A 17439-nucleotide genomic window follows, 5' to 3' on the forward strand; every position below is an offset into this window, starting at 1 on the left:
AGCTCTGATAGCACTGGCCAGGGCATCTCCATGTACCAGCTGGCCAGCACCATGGAGGGCTTCTCTTTTGAAAGAACAGCCTGCAGAACATCTACACACTTTTTTTTTCCAAAAGAGTCTTTCAAAAGAAGGCATCTTCCTGATCTGGGACCAGAAGAGTGCTTCTGAGAGAAGCTCCATGTTCTTTTGATTCACTTTTGAAAGAACGCATTTTGTGTGTAGACACTCCACAGGATCCTTGGAAGGGGCTCTGGATTTCTGTAGCCAGACAAAATCTCCCCACTACAGACCAGCTTTTGCCTCCCCTCTAAGGTGCCTCAGAGCACACAGGGCACTGAACAGCAGTTAAACAGCACAGTCTTTGATGCCTTCCTAAAGGGGCCCAGATGTGCTGGCTCATCGTGACCCTGAGGAACTGAACACACAGATAGAGGGCTAGCAGGCTAACCGTTAATGAAGGGCCTCAGAAAATTACCCCAGCTGGCACTGATGGATTTGATGCGCCCACACAGCCATCCCAGAAGAGAAATCTCCGCCCTTGTAAAAGAATGTCCTGTACTCCCAAAATCTTTATCTCCTGTCTTACAAGTGCAAATTAAGTAAGAATTGCCCTTGTAAAAACTGGCATCACAAAAGACAAACCAGTACGATCTGGCACCATAGATAAGAAAGAGGATACGTGACCCAGGGGGTATAAAGATGGGCCCAGCAGCACTCTGACTCTGAGTGCATTCCCACCAACTACCTGCTGGTCAGGTCAGGTGATTGCCTCCCGAGGTCCGCAACTGGGGACGCCCAACCTCGTATTTGTCTTTCTGCAGAATTGAGTGACCGATCCTGGCTTGGCTATGCTGGTATGGAGAGATGCAAGGAGGGTAAGATATACCCATATTAAGGAGGGTAAGATGTACCCATATTAAGGTATCCTTGTGGTACGCACAGTTAAAGAATTAGAGCTCTATAGATAGATGCTGTTGCATTAAGACGTCGTGGTATTGAATTGTAATGTAACCTGTTAACACCTGTACTCTGCTAGCCTATAAGTAGACAATAGCCTTTTGTAACCACACGCTTATAACTGTAGCTTAATAAACTTGTAACTAGTTAAGATCTAAGCCAGACTGCTGTTACTCTCTGTTACTACAACACATCCGGCACAATAAAAAGAATTTTAACCATTTGGTTACCACAGCCTGGCGATAGGTGAGAGTGCTAGGAGCTCCCTGCTCTAGCAGTAAAGGACTCGGGTGTTTAGGACCCTGGGGCATCCATCAGTCTGGCCCAGACTGCCTGCTGTGAAGGAGCCCTGCACTCTAGCAGTTAAAGACTCAGATGGTAACAAGGGCATAGTTGGTACCTCACCGCACATTACCCAGCCACCGGCTCACAAAAATACGCACTAGTGTAGATGTAACCACGGACTATGAGGTAGAGCCCTGAGATAAAGGTAAGGACACTGTCTCCAGGAGGGGATGTCCTGAGGGCAACACTCTCTACTAGAGTGGGGAACAGACTCAAAGGACACTACAGAGGGCACAGAGATAGGCTCCTGCTAAGTATATACCCCAGAAGGAGTCTAACACAGCTGGTGTGACTTGGTGAGAGATGTACACCAGGGGAAGCATGAATTCAGAGTTCTGTGATAATTACCCATTAAGGCTGTGATCTTGCTACATAATCCGCAAATGAACTGGCACCGTCACACCTAGCAACTGCATTTCCTGAATTTCACTTTGGAGGGCAAGATGTAGTCACGATTCACATTCACCACTGCTCTGTGAAGTAGTAGTATAATTCATTGTTGAGAAAATCTGCTAGTATTTCCCTTAGGCACGTGGATTCTGGCCCTTCAGGCATCCATTAGTATAAATATGGCAGCATAATTTATAAAAAGTGAAGGTATTTTGATCTGCGACCATCAATATGTCTATGGCCTTCAGACCAAACACCGCTATCAAGATGTCCATTGGACTGGAAACCACATTACATTACACACACACACGCACACACAAAAAGCAAACTCAGCATTAACCAAAACTTCCTGTCTTGCAGTATCTGAAGAATGCCCTCAAGCATTCTGACTATGCTAGACCTGTGGCAATCCCACAGTATTACTCACTGGCCCTGCCTGCAGTGAGTTACTCAGGCAGCCTCATAGTCAGACAACTAGAAATACTGAACTGTGAAGAGAGCATTTAAGACCAACAGTTAACATCACTTCTGGGGCTGTACAGGGTCCAATGTTTTTACTGGATTTTGTTGGTCAGTTTTGAGACTTATGTTACATATCCCAACCCTCTGCTCCAGTTGTATGAAAGTGAGTGAGGGCTGGAGAAGAGTGATGGAGGGAAAGGGATGGAGTGAGAAGGAGGTGAACCCTTGGAGGAGGAGTAGGGCAGGGGCAGGTACTTGGCCTCACGGCAGGGGTGAGGGTGTTCAGTTGTGTGATTGGATAGTTGGCCAGGGGAACAGACAGCCATGCTGGGCCCCTGGGCAAGGTGTATGAGGAGGAAGGCCTGGCTCCACAGTTCCAGTACAGGCAAGGCCAAGGGTGGAAGGGGGTGGAAGGGACAGGGCCAAGGGACTGCTCCCCGGAGAATGATGAGTGGTGTCATCACTTCCCAAGGCAGCCCTAAGAACCATGCAAACTACTGCAGCAGTACTCCAACAATGATTTAAAGGGCTCAGGGCTCCAGGCACCGCTGCTGCCTCAGCAGCCGCTTGAGCCACAGGCCCCTTTAAATCACCAAGGCCCAGGGCAACTGCCCCTTTTGCCCCTCCCCCCTCAACAGGCCTGCAAACCTGCTCCATGACACTATTTAAATCAACTAATAGAAGGCCACATTTCTTGCAGCACAGTAAAACTGCTGCACATATAGAATGGGAGAGGTTGGAATTTATTATTGTGAACATGTAGGAAACAGACAAACACAGTGCTAATCTGTCATAGAAGTAAGGACAAGAAACAGGCACAAGCTACTTTTAAAGACATCTTGGACTGTATAGGGACAGACAACAATTAGCTCCTGCCTAGGTGCTGTAACTCCCATGGGCCTTTCACAAGAGCAGTTGAGTAGGGTCTGTTTGTCCTTTCCCTCGGATGAGCAAATTGCCTGAAAAGGAGTGGCTTTGTGCGCTGACGGCAAAGGAAGCAGTCTGTACCCTCTTAATGAATGTTACAGTGTGTGTTTCCCCTGTGGGCACCAAGCAGTGGAGGTTATCCCTCCTGACATATAGCCACTCTTGTGCTGTCCCAGGAATTAGGTGGCAATTAAAGAGAATGCTTTAAATCATCTTAGCTCAAACAGAGGGTTCACTATGCCCCATTTACACTACTATATCCACCAGAGTGGCTTTTTAAAAATGAATGAAAAGAGCATTTTTGTCTTCAAACAATTTAAATTTATACTAGAAATTAGTTTGTTAAAGTCTAAAATTTATAATCATTCATGTTAAATAAAATAGCATTAAGCAGTATAGGTTTGCTGCCATGTTTTAAAGAAAGGCAAACCACACAACTGGTGGAAGTCACTGTCTAAGCAAATGGAATTGGAGTTTGTTGAAGAGCTAAACCACCTGTTGACACTACCTTCTCTGCAGGTACAGAGAAAATATTTTCTTCTTTTCTTTTTATTCAACCAATTCAGTTTAATGAGGAGTCCATCCACTCAAAATTAAGATACAACTGGGAGTTGAAAAAATAAAAAAAACTGTTCATTCCTACACTGGGGTCGGGGGGAAGCTAAGCGTAAGAGGATGAGATCTGCTAGTCCTAAAACCATAAAGGATGTGGTAACTAGAATCAGTTCCATTCACCAACTACAGATAACACTTCCTTTACTTAATAGATCAGTTAGTTTCAATGTAAAACATGCTTCAATAAACTTATATATTTTTTCTTGTGCATTCAGCACATTTGCGATTGTTCTAAGTAAATAAAACTTTAATGATTTTTGTGCATTTTAATTGAATTTTAAATTCCATCTACAGTTTGACCCAAATCACAGGCAAAATAGTTAAATGAGAAAATGCAACATTCTCCATCTAACATAGTAAAAATGTAAAATTCAGAAGATGAATAAATATATGTTTAGCTATGTAACTGCTAAAATAAGTAACCATAGATATACTGTATCCTGGTGGTCAGCAAAAAAGTGGAACCTAGTTTAGCATACAGGCTCCATTCAATTGCAAATCAACATGTTTTAATGGTTATCAACCGATGAGAATCAACCTCTCTCTAAAGTACAAAACATCATGAAAATTGATTGTTTACCTCTAGGTTTTCAGGCTGATTTAAATAATCATGATTCAAATCAGTGATTTAAATACCATCAATTTAGATCAGTCACTCCTGGTATCCACACAGGTTGGTCCCCTTTCTATCAAGACCAAATTTATGCTCTTATGAATATGGATCTTGACCATAGGTAAACATGGCGTTTAATCACTGTGGGCTAAATAAATTCCTGCTTCTCTCTCTCTTTACTTCTCCAAGGGTGAATGTGTCCCAGAAAATATTGTGCATAGACAGAGGCTTTAGATTTTCTCAATGAATACACTGAGTATGGCAGTCCCAAACATAGGCATAGAAGTGCCCTGCTGGGGATCACTTGCAGGGGTGTCCAGTCATATTCAGATCCAACTGAAGCCCTAGTAATTTATATAATTAATATTTAATTTATATTACAGTAACATCTAGAGACCCCACCTGAGATCAAGCCTTATTATGTGCTCGCTTGGTGCCTAGCCCAACAAGAAATGCTCACAGCTTCCCTTCCCCCACCCCCAAATAATATACATGAAGGGTAGGAGAGAAACCAGGAACACAGAGAGCTAAAGTAACTTGCCCATGGTCATACAGGACTCCAGAGGGACCTCAGATTGGAACCCCTATCTCCTAGCTTCCAGGCCAGTGCTATGTGCATTGGTCCATGCTTCTTTTCCTTGCGTAATATTACATTGCCTTGTCACCAGGACGTCGCACTGCTGCAGTGTTGCTGAAGACTGTTCACAGACTTAATTCAGCACAGTCTGAGGCTGTCTGTTTGTGAAACTTCATTTCACATTATGAATACATCACATCATTTCTCCATCCTCTATCCCAGTTGCCTGGTATTTTTCCAGGTAGAATTCAAAACATTGGCTTTACCCTATGAAGCTGCAGTCTGAGGAAGTCAGCCCCCCTCTCCCACCTCCAGGAAAAAGAAAATGGGGAAGCTGTGGGATCTCCATGATTGGAGATTAAGAGCAGGTTAGACAAACACCTGTAAGAGATGGTCTAGATCAGTGTTTCTTATGTGGAACACCTATGAAAATTTTCTTCAAAAAGTTGTTGTCAGACCAAATAAATAAATAAATAAATAAATAAAACCAGCAACATACACAGCAAAAACAAAATGAAGTCATTCAATCAGGTATCATATCACTGAAGTAGTAACACTGTATCTGGTTTTAATAACAGAAAATATACATCACCCGAGTAGAATATCAGAAAAGTGCTAAACGCTCATGGTACACTGCGAGTTGTTCACAGATCACCAGTGTTCCACAGAACATAGTTCAAGAAACATTGGTCTACATGGTCTTTGTTCCTGCCATGAGTGCAGGGGACTGGACTTGATAACCTCTTAATGTCTCTTCCAATCCAATGATTCTGCACTGGACAGAGGGTATTTTCCACGCATAGGGTGACCTTATTTCCCAATGTTAAATATGGTAAAATTGCTTGGAATTAAGCAAATTAATAGCAATCCATCAGAAATATGCAGTACAAACTTTCAATATAACATTGACTGAGCATCCATTTAAATGATATAGTGCATTATTACAACAAAAATAGGTAGAAATTAAAAATGTATACCAACAATGAAGTGGTTATTACTCTGTAGAAGTCCTCACCTTGCTGCCCTCCAGAATGTGGGCTGGTAGTGAGAAAGAAAGAGGTGCAGGAGCCAAAGCAGGGGTCTGGGGTACATGACTGAGCTGCTGGAAATCAGGGCTGTGGGGCATGTGCAGAAGGGCAGGAGTCAGGGACAGGGGGCAGGAGTCTGGACAAAAGGCTGAGGGCAGGAAGGAGCCCTGGGGTTGGGTTCTGAACAATGTAAACCATCTGATATTTTTGCAGTAGCATAAAAAGAGAATGAAACCTATTAGGCCAATTTAATCCTCCACCCGACCCCATCCCCCCTTTAAATTTTGCTGGAATCAGTGGAATTACAACAGATAAATTATGGTGCCTGTTTATTTCCTAGTTACAGCCTTTGGGCCACCCTTTCTTCCCCTGCTGTGAGTCCTGGCCTAGCTAGCTCCTCCACTCCCTAAGGCAGCACCAGATTAAGATAAGGGCTGCAGACTAATGGTTCAAACACCCCTTCCCAAACAAATGTTAAAACTTGGTGGAAATCACTTATTTGGAAATCCAGCTCTAATGGAAAACTCAAACAAATAAACAGGATCTATGGTAAAGTTCTTCCAATTTTTAATTTACCATGAATTAATTACTAAAATAACACAGGATATTAACAACAAAAAATTCATCAGTTTTCAGATAGTTACAAAACTCCAAAAGAATTATGTTGGCAAAAGCATCCTCTCTTTCCTAAACCATTAACACCTATGCAAAATGGGGCAGCCAAACTCCCTACCCCCACCCTATTTCTCCCTTCATCTCACCTTTCTCCAGCTCCTCTCAAAGGATGGGGGTCTGTGGCTCTGGCCTCTGAGGAAAGGCACAGGCAGAAAGAATGGAGCAGGGGGTTAGCCTGCCTCAGCAATTTAAAAGGGCTTGGGGCTCCCATGCCATTTTAAATTGCCTGTGGTCCTGGGCACTTTCCAACTTTGCCCCTCATCTGTCAGTGGGCCAGGCTGAGCACCCTCCCTCACCCTAAACCCCTGGGCCCCAGCCTAGAGTCCCCTCTCCCTGCACCCCAAGACCTTCATCCCAGGCTGTAATAGAGAGCATGTACTTCTAGCTGGAGCACCCTCCCCGCATCTCACGGCCCAGTCTGGCCCCCTCCCATATTCTGAAACCATGATTTCTGTATCAAAACAAAAAAGCAGCCAAGTAGAACTTTAAAGACTAACAAAATAATTTATTAGGTGGTGAGCTTTTGTGGGACAGACCATTTTTGTGTTCACCCCAGATCCTAGGGGGCCCCCACAAAATCTAATAGCCCTGGCCCCCAAAAGAGTTAATCCAGCCCTACCAGCCTGCCTCCATTATTCACTTTCCTTGTCCCCTTCTTCTTCTCTCTGCTCCCTTCTGAGCCCTGTCCCCCACCCTTCATGGGACTCCTCCAAACCCTGATCCCCCATCTAAGTCCTGGCCTGGGTCAAGCTGCCTTTTACTCCAGATACTTTCCTGTTTGCTGCTGCCTGTGGGCTACTAAGCTAAGTGCAACCCCCAGCAGCTGCCCCCCACTTTTCCCCAAGTGGTTGCCCTCATTCCCTGCCATGGGCCCTGCCCTCCCTACCCCAAGCCAGCAGTGTGTTTGTGGGTGGGAGGAATATCTGAGGCACAGCCTACTCTGTCCTTCTTAAGCAGTGAGCAGAGAGGATAGCAGCCCGACTCTGGCTTCTGACAACTTTGCCCCTCCTCCCCATCACCCCAGGGGCTGCTGGCAACAGCCTGCTTAAAATAATCTATTTAAAGAGCCCACCCATCTCCTCCACCCTCTCAAAACAGACAAAAGAGGTCCTGCTGCTTAAGAAGCTGTCTCTTTAAAATTCAGGCAGGATGCTCTCCAGGGAGCTAAAAAAGGGACAGTCACAGCTAAAATGGGATGGATGGTCACCCTATCCACACAGCATTTCAACATACACTCTCCTATCCTAGTTGCAAATGGGTGCATTGACTTTAGGGACACGTTAGAAGTTTCATCTATGTACTGACTGGTTGGCAGAGATTTCTGGAAGGGAGGGACATTTATTGTCCAGCTGGCTCACTAGTTATATCTGTGTGGATGGCAAGACAGGCTAATATCTCTGGATTAGCAATTATGTTTAAAAATTGTACTGGTTTTGCTACATAAAAATAAAAGCACTAAGCCACCAGCCATATTGCTTCCTTTCACCGTTTCAAAAGTCACCTCCTAGAACATGCAACTACTGTACAAACAGCCTTACAGTCCTTAACTTTTCTTCTTGTAACTGCTGCTGGCTCCCATCCCAATACCTTCTCAAATGAAAGCCTCAATTAATGCCATCCCCTCCTCAATACTGCTTTTAGAACAGTGGGATGTTTTGTAATACTCTTTGATCTGGGAAGTACACAGGTATTGACAGGAATCAGAGTGCCCTTAGTTTAGCTGTACATACCCAGTGCATACAACAGGTCCGCAGAGACTGAACATAGCATGCCCTTGAGTGGCCAGGTTTCCAAAACTTAAAAATCAGATGTTATAAACTGGGCTGACAGCTTCTAAACAGCAAAAAGAAGCCTACTGCAAGAATGTCAGTGCGGGGTCTGTGGCTGCTGGGACCAGGATAGCCTCATGTCCTTGTGCAACAAAAAATGTTTCCATTTTCATTCCGGGAACAGGCAAAGCAAGCACACTATCAATCAGCTGTTAAGATTGCTCAGCTGCCAAAGATTGAGTCTGCGGACTACTGAGGGACAAAGCACGACCAACTTACCCATTTGCCTTACAGCGCAGATTAATGACTGGTCCGACAGGCAAATGCCTGATTCGCAGCAGCCCATTTTGGCCTATGGCATCACGATCAAATGCTAATAACCCAAAGTCGCAACGAACCTGAGACAGATCTGAACTGCTGACTCTCGGAAGTAAAACGCGCCACATCAAATTGACTGAACTATCCACTCCTGTTAAAAGTTTGATGCAAACCAATAAGCACAGAAAAGGGTTGTTCTATTTCTAGATTTACTACGTCATATACTGGCACATCAGAATGTTCATAAACGTAGATAATATCATATACATACTGCAAATGCTAAATGCTACAGGTATACTGAGGACTACATGAGGGCCCTTACCCTACATTTTCTTTGTTGCTAATTTAAAGGCAGACATTTGGAAGGGAAGTACCAGTACTTCTTTGCAGATGTCAAAACACAGCCAAAAGCTTGTCCTCTTCCTCCTGGGAATTCTGCCATGGACAAACCCTCAGCTTCCTAATATGGTGGAAAGTCCTTACGCTATTTTTAAGCAATCCCTTTCTTAAGCAAAAAGACAAGCAAAGTAACTGAATCCAACCTAGCTAATATGGGAGTATGGATCAGTTTCAGGCAAAGTCTTTGAACACATAAAGAAGTGAGACTCATAAAATCACCCCCAATCAACACATTAATAAAATAAAATAAAATAAAATAAATTAATAAATAAAGTAAAGAAAAAGACCCTTCATAGTGAGATTCCAGTCTTCCACAAGCAGCATGTAGTGCAGTATAATTTCAAAGATGTGCACAAATGCAGGGGCCTATTTCTGATTTTATTTTAGATCCCCAGCAATGCATGGCCTATTGCACATCTAAATCTAGACTCAGGATAATTATTTCAGAAGCTAATTTTTGTATGATTTCCCATGACACCTTGTTGAAAACAAATTTGAGAGAAAGTAAGAGTTTATCTAGCCAACGAAAATTACCTGGCAAATGGATATTCTTTTCTAGCTATAGTATATGTTGCAGAAATGAAAAGCAAAAAGGGTCCTTGAGACAAATTCAACATATTCCAAACATTTGCATAAAACACTTAGCTCAACTGATAGGCACCAGATCACAATCAGTGGCTGAGGCATTTGAAGTACTGACAGACTGCCTGACTACCAGCTATGATCAGAATTCTATCCAGGCATAGTACAGAGCTCTACCAAGGTTCTCAGTGACACTAATGGTATAAGATTCTTTGAGTGTGCCTGTGTAAATACCAGTTAAGTCAAGGAGATGCATGTACATCCACGGGTGACACTTTTAAACAGATCAGTGGAGTGGGATGTTGTGTCCGCATCCTCATGTGCAGAATCCCGGAGCTCAGTGGAAGACTCAACTGAGGCTTCTACTTTGAAAGCAGGTTGTTCAAAGAAGTTTAAACTGGCTTCTAATCAAACTTACAGGAGCATTTGATGGCACCTATAAGAGTCAGTACAGATATTTCCATCACCAGGGGATAGCTCTAGGTGCCATTCCCACATAAGTAGGACACCAAGGGTTGCTGTGTTTTGTCTCCCAAGCATAGGATGCAGCATCATACCCACCTGTGCAGGTCAGCTTCCAACTTACTTCACAAACATTGGGTCCAGATCTGAAAACAACATTAACCTCAGTCATCAATGACCTTTTCAGAGCAATGGACAGAATCCAGACATGCATGCTGACCCTACAACATCTGTAGCTGGTTTTGAAAACCATCTACTATGGAACACTGTTTGACTACAAAACCTGGTAAGGTAGTTCACTGTTATCAGGAACAAGGATGTCAGGCAATTTTGTAAAAAACTTTCTCCTTGAAGGCTCTCAGATTTCTACAGGGTGCAAGCCTGTTACTACCCCAGGCTACGTCTACACTAGCCAAAAACTTCGAAATGGCCATGCAAATAGCCATTTTGAAGTTTACTAATGAAGTGATGAAATACATATTCCTATGAGCAGATGGGAATAAGGAGACTTTGAAGTAGCCGGGGTCCTTTCAAAACGGAGCCCCGTATGGACGAGCCGCGTGGCGGCGAGCCGTGTCAGTGTCGAAGTGCCACGGCCACCCACATGCTAATGAGGCGCTGAATATGTATTTCAGCGCTTCATTAGTAAACTTTGAAATGGCCATTTGCATGGCCATTTTGAAGAGTTTGGCTAGTGTAGACATGGCCAGAGAGACCTGGATGAAAGCAAACTGGCTAAGGTTCAGTCCAGAAAAACCAGGACTGATGTTGGTCAGAATGGACAACACCAGTGAACAAGAAAAGCAAAACAAGAATAAATTGAAGGCATCTGCTTCATATCCTCTTAGTGGTTTGCAACCTGAAGGCTATACGTTGGGTGCCCAAATAGCAGCTTTGTCCAGGAATGTCTTTACAATCATTCCTACAACAGAAACCTCACTTAAGTAATCCAGGCAACTCTCATTTCTAGACTGGATTGTTGCAACATAATCTACCTACAGCAACACAAGGATCAGTGTAAGCACTGTGAGGCTGTCTATCTTCTGCACAGCACACACTAACATCCTATTACTTCTGGGACCTACACTTTCAACTAACTGCTAATTCACTCCTGAGTGAAAAATCAAGGTGCAGATCATTAGCTATAATGCCCTAAAATGCTCTTGGCCTCAGCTGTTTTAGAGCCTGCCTCACCTCTGATGCCTTAGCTCAACAATTGTCCTTCAAAATAATGATTTTTACATGGTGGAAGCTAAGGAAGCAGGACAGGGGTCTTCAGAGACCATGGGAAGCAATCCACTGAAAATACATCTGATCTCCCTCACGCCATTTCAAGGCCAAAGTGCCTCTCTCTTCATTCATTAATGCTATGTCTAGTATCCCCCTGACATTTAATCTTCCAACTGGCATCTGGGATCAGGCTCAGCAGCTATGCTGTGCACTCCCTCCTTGTGTGATGAAGACAGAATAGAGCAATCACAAAGTTAGCAATGAGAGCATGGTGATTGGCACCTTATAAATACTCCCAACAAAACGGTAGATAATGAAAATATTTCTGCTTTGCACCTGGTCTTCAACAACATAATTTAAAAGGAGCAAGGAGACAAAATGTGCCATGGACGCTACCACCACTAATGGTTTTCACTTGCTAAATCAACAAGCATATTTGCATGGAAGCACAGATTGTAACCAGCGCCCAGGTGACATGAGTTTTCAGCTTACTTTGCTCAGTATTTTATTGCTAAAGCAACAAATGGCCTTGAGTATACAGTATCTGTTGTGACAATCTGATGACACTCTTTTTGCTACTAGCAGGTACACTCAGTCTTTTGGATGAAGTAGCAGTGCACTTTCCCTTTGGTTTACATTTAAAAAGAAACTTCTCTTTCTTGTGCAGTATCCAGAGGCACTGAGACCTCACCTGGGGTGAGTGATGTCTCTGCTCTACAGCCTCTACTAAGAACCAGCTAGCCTTCAGCTCATGTGAGAGAGTGCAGGGCTTTAAACCCTCTGTTGGTAGGTTCTAGCCCTGGTGCTGGCAACCCCAGTCTGTTATTGTTACACTTGCTAAGCTCAATAATAGTCATTCATTTTTCAGAAGCTTTGAGGATTCCTGTTTCACGTACTCCCTCTCCCTCAGTATTCAAGATTTTACAGTTTAGGAAGTAAAACCAGGGAGAAACATAATCAGTGGATATGCGGCTTTGCTGATTCAGCAGCCATTTTCCTCTGTGTGTCAAGAAGCATAACATTGCCAGGGAGTGCTGCAGCCAGAAGCCCACAGTAACCCCTACAGAGAGCTTATGCTGCCTACATGGTATGGATTCCTACTACTCAGACAGGGTCTAAACAAAGACCTCATGCAAGTCACTCTGAGCAGGAACAAGGTTTCGCACCTCAGGGTCAGAGACACAGTTTTGACTTGTGAATAGGGACACCAACACTGTTAGAATGGAATGAGAATGACACACCCAAACATGAATGTAGAATGCGGCCCAAAACACATGCACCATTGCAGTTTTCAAAACTGAAAACTTTCTTTGGCTCAAGTCAATCAAAAAAAAAAATCCACTGCCAAACAAAACAGTTGGTCTTTTATTATTTGTACTGTGGTAGTATCTAGGAGACCCAATTGTGGGTCAGAATCCTCCTTCCCAAGGTTCAAATGCAGAATAAGAAGATAGGTCTTGCCTTCAACACCTTACAATCCAGGAACATCTGAGTCAGGAGAGAACTCTGTCCAGCAGAGGTACCCACAATTCAACAGGCTGCTGCTCTCAGCTCCCTTCGGGCTTCTCACTGGAATAGCTGGGTGGTCTCAGCTGCTGTGACCTGGTTCTCTAATCCTCTTGCTGCCCCCTGCCCCTTACAAAGGAAGCAAATAGGAACTTGTTTAAAGGCCAGAATCAGGAGGAGAGAAGGCAGCATCCCATAAGTACTGCTCCCACTGCTTGCCAGCCCGCCCTTCAGAGCAGACACAACCTTTTTCCAGTCAAAAATGTTTTGGGTCCTGAAAAAGCCAGAATTCGGGGGAGGTTGAGGGGAGAACTGGTAAAAATCAGAATATTGGCTTTTGCAGAAATCCAGTAACTTATTTAGGGGGAAATGGTAACTACTGATAGCAAAAGGCTTTGCTTATACTGAATCTGTAACTCTTCAAGTATTTCTGGCTTATTCTCTAAGGAATTAAATGGCAATGGAATAACACATTTTAATGCATCATTTGGTGGGAAGTAGTGTATTTCCAGCTAATTAGAACCCTGTACTAAATGTATGAAAACATTCTCATTTGGAAGTGATTCTTGCATTGCATCTAGAATTATCAAGTTTATAAAATTAAAACTACACAGCAGCCCAGACCTGTCCATTTCATTCTAGCCAAATGGAACTCTGACTCCAGAAGTTTTGAGCCTGCTGCTAAAATTAGCTCCCAGCAAAGGGCTTAAGTGCTTTCTAAGGGCTTGATGCTGCTCCCATTCAAGTCTTGCTTTGACTTTGAGAGTGCAGTATCAAGCCCCGAACTGAGTAACCTCTCCCATCCCTGCCTGTCTGGCTGTGCCCTTTAGTGTTGAATGCACTGTACATGTTCAAAAGTGCCACCGTTCCTCCACACACAAATTGAGAGACAGAGTTTTAGACTTAATTCTGATAATGGAGGCTACTGCTCTGGCACTGCAGCTGTTTCCAACACCATTTCTCCCCGTGCCTGCAGACTGTACCCACAGAGACAGATATCTATTTTAACAGCACCTGGGGAAAAAAAAGTCAGGAAAACATGGCTTAGCACCCACTGTGAATATTCACTTCTGTCCACGCTTCACTTTACTCAGAGGATGTCATGGCTTTAACTGAATTCACTCTCAGTCTAATCAGAAGCCTCCAGCTAAATAAGCCTCCAGGAAATAGCGTCTCATCCTCTTGGCTACCAAGGATTTGGAAGCTTGCTCCCACCTTGGGCCTTTCTCCCATTCCCCCCATGCAGAAAGTCAGTCTGTCAGGCACAGACTTAGGGTTCTCTGGTCCAGAAACATCCATGATGCTTCTGGACCATGGATGTTGCCAGAGCAGAGAATCCCAGTTTTTAGAGCTGTAACTTGTACAGTGTCCTCCTTTTTTCTCTCTCTCAAATGCACACAGCATGTGGAGCAGTAAGACCAGAAACAGACGAGCTTAAATGGAGGAAAAAGAGAAGGCACTAGAAGCACAGGGCTGATGGGCGGAGAGAGACTGGCAGGTTTCAGGATGGAATGGGCAGCATAAAGGTAATTGCCCAACCACAAGCTTTTGGGGAATTTCACTGGCTCTGAGGGCTGCCTCCTAGGTGCTAAAGCTACAGCAGTGATGCTGACTAAAGCCAGAGATGGGTCAAAGCAGGAATCCTGAACCCACAGCTCTTACAGACAGGAGGGTACAGTTCTCAACACCAGCCTCTTGGTCTTCATGGTTTTGGTTCCCGACCAGACACAAAACGGAACGAAATTATGATGCAGGGGAGAGCTGGACCCAAGTTAGAGGCAATTTTTGCAAGATCGCATCTTATGAATGTGTTTCCATTTGGTATTTTATTTTAAACTGATGTCACTGTAGAGCTGATCTGAGATTTCTGCAGAGTCCCTTTTCTGACCAGTCAGTAGACCACCCTGCCTTTTCATGTGCAAGAAACCACCATTCCCAGGCAGCAAACCTTGCAGGAGAGTATTTGTACAGGAATTTAACTGTCATGGCACATTCTCAAAAGTTATTTAATGAACAACTGAACTTTACCTGACTTTTAAGTGCCTAAAATTCTTTACAAAGCAAAAACAACAGACCTCAGACCTTGCTATTGATGTGGGAATTTACTTTCACAAAGCTCTGAAACATTAACAACATTCCAGTAAGCGCTAGTTCTGTTTTTAAGCTGGACATGACAACTTAAAATCAATTAGACTTCAATCTTGATTATATATTTATTTCTTTTAGCACGTGGTTTGGTAACCACTGCACAGAACAACAATAGAACCAGCTTGCTGTTCTGAATAGCTATGGCCTATATTGTAAAACCTTTTGTAAGGCTTCACTCTAGTAAAGACAATTATGTAAATAATGTCACTTATTGAACCATAAAGTGTGGCTTACTGTGAGGACAGGTGCAATAGGAAACACTAAGATCGATAGAAAGCACAACATATCACAACACTGGCATAAAAAAGCAGGCTTTCTTACTACACAGTGACTTTCACATTCGTTAGTAGCCATTACTGAAGTGCATCACAGAGAACTGCTGCCCTGGGAAAAGTGTAACAGCAGGAATGTGAAATCCAATCTATTCTACCCAGAAGCGGGCATTTTAAAGGAAAATATGAAGTATACAATGGAATACTACGGCCCCAAAGCTGTGAGTTGATGAGGCCCCGATCCTGTTTTGTGTTGAACACTCTTCAGCTGCTGTAAATGAGTGTAGCTCCACTGAATTATACCAGCTAAGGATCTGGGCCACTGCCAATAATGGGAGATAATTCCCCCATGGTACATCCCTCCTTACAAGCTTACTCCATGGAGTGTGGCTACTAGCAACTCTACCTAGCTAACAACCAGAAATCCCTTTTGTATTTTTTCCTCTTTGGTTCTCCATTCCAGCAGGTGATATTTACTTTTTTTTTGTTTTTTTGGTAGAAAAGAGTGAGTTGTTTCAGATAAAAGAAGCAAAGCTCTGAATTATCTCCCAAAACTTTAAGCTTCTGAAATGCAGAGGTATTCCTGTAGCATCCTCTTTGTTGCTGATCATCTAATTACATCACTGTGGATACTCAAAAGGACTGAGTCTGATATGCCTTACCCTGGTGTAACTCCCCCTTTGCCTTAGAGGTTTCATATGATCACCCATAACTACGGTATATGAGCACACTGATTTCAATGTAGTTATGCTGATTTACACAGGTGCAAACAGGAAAGAGTGTGAACCCAGATGAGCCAGAAAAATAGGATGAACCTGGAGTGGAATTTCTTCTCAATACACCTATAGATACGAGATAAAAGTGGAGAAAATTGGAGTGGTTCTCTGATTTGGCACAGCTAATTCAATGCTTAAGGTTTGAAAAGTAGAAGGAAATGTTATTGGAAACCAAATTGATTCTAGACCTTTTTGTTACAACATAGTGAATGATAGGAGTTTATAGGGATGAAAAAATACACTTGATGGAATTCCCATTTAATAATCTACTAAAAAGAAATTGAGTGGAAAAAATTTTGAAGAAATTTTAAATAAAATTTAATGTCATAAAATAACACTTTTTTGAAAAATATAATCATTTAAATAAAGCATGTGCATTTTCCTTCTATGATAAAAAACCTTTAACTGAATTAAGGACCTGAACAATGTCAGTTAACCTGCCAATATTTATATGCAGTCAAATGGCTTCAGCAGGAGTCACTAAAAAGCCATGCTCCAGAATACTGCATAATCCAGTCTTTAAGGTACTCCACAGAAGTAGGGCACCTAAACTCAAATCCCTATACCATGTCAAGGAGATGTGGGTCCCACTTCCTGGATAAAGGCTCTAAACACTGGACTGGAAGGGTACCCCACCTGTGAACCTGGGTCCTCTTGTGCCAGCTGGCAGGCAGCACAGGAGTGGATACAGGTTACAGGGATCCATAAACATTAGTATACAGAAGAGCCTTATGTAACATCTCTACTAAAAACCTGTGTCACTTTGCTACTCATAATCATTGAGAAACGTGTACCAATAATGATTAAGGAGTTATGTGTATTCTGCGAAAATTATGTTCTTAAGGTCTATGACTTGGGGCTGGCCACCTAAAGGTGAGAAACAGGTTTATTTTGTCCAAGAGAAGTTTATATGTCTATCTGGCTACATGTAATTGAGTGTTACATACTTCATGACAAACTTCTATTTACAGTCAGAACAAAATGCTTATCAAGTGATTGCAAAGTCTTCAGGGGAGACTCTAGACAGGAAAACACAAGCAGCAGGATTTGTCCTGTTTGCAAGTGACACCAATATATTTCTGGTCTATAACTTTAGGGACAAAGGTATGCTTCATATCTTCCAGTGTGGAAGCGAAAGGACAGTGTGATTTGTCCCGTGAACAGATTATCACAGCCAAGCCTGGCTGTTGTATGCTGGAAAGATTTTTGGGTGTGCTTTTAGTTTAGTTTAGGCTCTAAAATACATGTTATGGTTCTATTGCCTTTATAACCCTTTGTTTCCAATACTTCTGCTTGTTGTCAATTGCATCTTTGTTTTTTGTTACATAAACTTATAAGCCGTGTCTACACGTGCACGCTACTTCGAAGTAGCGCCGCCAACTTCGAAA

The 17439-nt window shown here is 43.1% G+C and overlaps 1 protein-coding gene across 14 annotated transcripts in view; it reads right to left on the minus strand.

Annotated features, from left to right (window-relative positions):
* LOC142008137 (sodium channel protein type 5 subunit alpha-like) overlaps positions 1 to 17439 on the minus strand; it is a 351358-nt gene that overhangs the window by 320115 nt on the left and 13804 nt on the right. The window contains exons 2-3 of one of the 14 annotated variants that reach the window (XM_074985124.1): positions 12811 to 12984; positions 10219 to 10265 (exon numbers count right to left, since the gene is read on the minus strand). The exons of 12 other annotated variants lie outside the window; for them this stretch is intronic. The gene's annotated coding sequence lies outside the window, so the exon portion shown is untranslated. The remainder of the gene's footprint in view (positions 1 to 10218; positions 10266 to 12810; positions 12985 to 17439) is intronic. One more of the 14 variants, XM_074985125.1, reaches the window with a different exon arrangement.

This window comes from Carettochelys insculpta, chromosome 2, assembly GCF_033958435.1.
Source record: "Carettochelys insculpta isolate YL-2023 chromosome 2, ASM3395843v1, whole genome shotgun sequence".
Classification (NCBI taxonomy): Eukaryota; Metazoa; Chordata; order Testudines; family Carettochelyidae; genus Carettochelys; species Carettochelys insculpta.